At 43.0% G+C, this 1,576-nt stretch overlaps 1 non-coding gene across 1 annotated transcript; it reads left to right on the forward strand.

Annotated features, from left to right (window-relative positions):
- Window positions 1-921: 921 nt before the first annotated feature.
- LOC141715970 (small nucleolar RNA R71) lies at window positions 922-1,028 on the forward strand. Its single transcript, XR_012572708.1, has one exon. It is a non-coding gene; the product is annotated as a small nucleolar RNA R71 (small nucleolar RNA).
- The last annotated feature ends 548 nt before the right edge of the window (window positions 1,029-1,576 follow it).

Raw genomic sequence — 1,576 nt, forward strand, 5'->3', positions numbered from 1 at the left:
GAGGATAGAGTTGTTTTCCTCTGTATTACCCTCAGGAAGAGTATGTTCAACAGTAGTCTTCCTTGGTTCCGCCGCTTTCTCCTGTTGCTTCTCTTCTTCATTACCAACTTCAGCTTCTCCGTCTTTTGCTTTTTCAGCATCAACAACTTTTCCAGACCTTAAGGTAATAGCCTTGACTTTCTCTTTAGCTTCCTTCCTGCCTGGCACTTCAGTATCACTGGGAAGTGTGCCAGGTTGACGATTGAGCACTGGATTGGCTATTTGACCGATTTGATTTTCCAAGGTCTTGATAGAAATAACCTGACTTTTGCACAACAGCTTGAGTTCCTAGAAATCAGAACTAGAAGGTGGAGCAGCACCTCCTTGTTGAGGATATAATTGCCTTTGAGCATAATGTTGTGGTTGCTGGAACCTAGGTGGATTAAACTATTTATTTATGCCTTGCTGATATGGTTGCTGAATAACATTCTGAGTATTGCTTCAGCTGAAATTGGGATGATTTCTGTTGTTAGGATGATAAGTAGCTGGCACAGGCTGCTGCGGTCGCTGATAATTATTCATATACTGAACAGATTCATTAACAAGAGAACACTAATTCGTAGCATGAGAACCTGCACAAAGCTCACAGACCATAGCTATCTGATTGACTTCATGGGTGGCTAAAGAATCGACCTTCATAAACAACGCTTGGAGATGCGCTGCAATAGCTGTAGCTGCATCAACTTCCAGAATACCTGCTACCTTCCCAGGCATCATCCTTTGAGTTTGGTTTTGATGCTCATTTGTAGCCATAATTTTAATGAGATTATAAACCTCAGTATAGCTTTTGGCCCACAAAGCGCCTTCAGCTGCTGCATCGAGCATGGACCGAGATTGGGCCCCAAACCATTATAGAAACCAGTGATCACCATCCAGTCAGGCATACCATGATGTGGACACTTTCTTAACATCTCTTTATAGCGCTCCCAAGCTTCACACATAGATTCTGTTGGTTGCTGCGCAAACTGAGTAAGAGCACTCCTCATAGCTGCAGTCTTTGCCATTGGATAGAACTTTACCAGAAACTTCTGCGCAAGGTCTTGCCAAGTAGTGATGGACCCAGCTGGTTCAGAATGTAACCAGTCCTTAGCTTTATCCCTCAGAGAGAATGGGAAAAGCCTCAGCTTGATAGCCTCATCAGTCACACCATTATATTTGAAAGTACTACAAATCTCGACAAAATTCCTAATGTTCATGTTGGGGTCTTCAGTTGCAGCACCTCCGAAAGAAACAGAATTCTGCACCATTTGAATAGTGCCCGGCTTGATTTCAAAAGTGTTAGCCTGAATAGCCGAATGAAGGATGCTTGACTAAATGTCGTCAATTTTAGGACGAGAAAAGTCCATAAGAGCTGGATCTGCCGGAACTATACGATCACCCATGATTACTGGTTCTTTCTGCTCACTCTCTTTATCCGAATCTTCAAAATCTATCTTCTCCGGAATATCAAGAACTGAGTCTGTCTCCTCAGCCGTATCTAAAGTCCTCTTGCGAGTACGAGATCATGTTTGCATAAACGCTCGCTAAAGTACCTGAA

This window comes from Apium graveolens, chromosome 3, assembly GCF_009905375.1.
Source record: "Apium graveolens cultivar Ventura chromosome 3, ASM990537v1, whole genome shotgun sequence".
Taxonomy (NCBI): Eukaryota; Viridiplantae; Streptophyta; class Magnoliopsida; order Apiales; family Apiaceae; genus Apium; species Apium graveolens.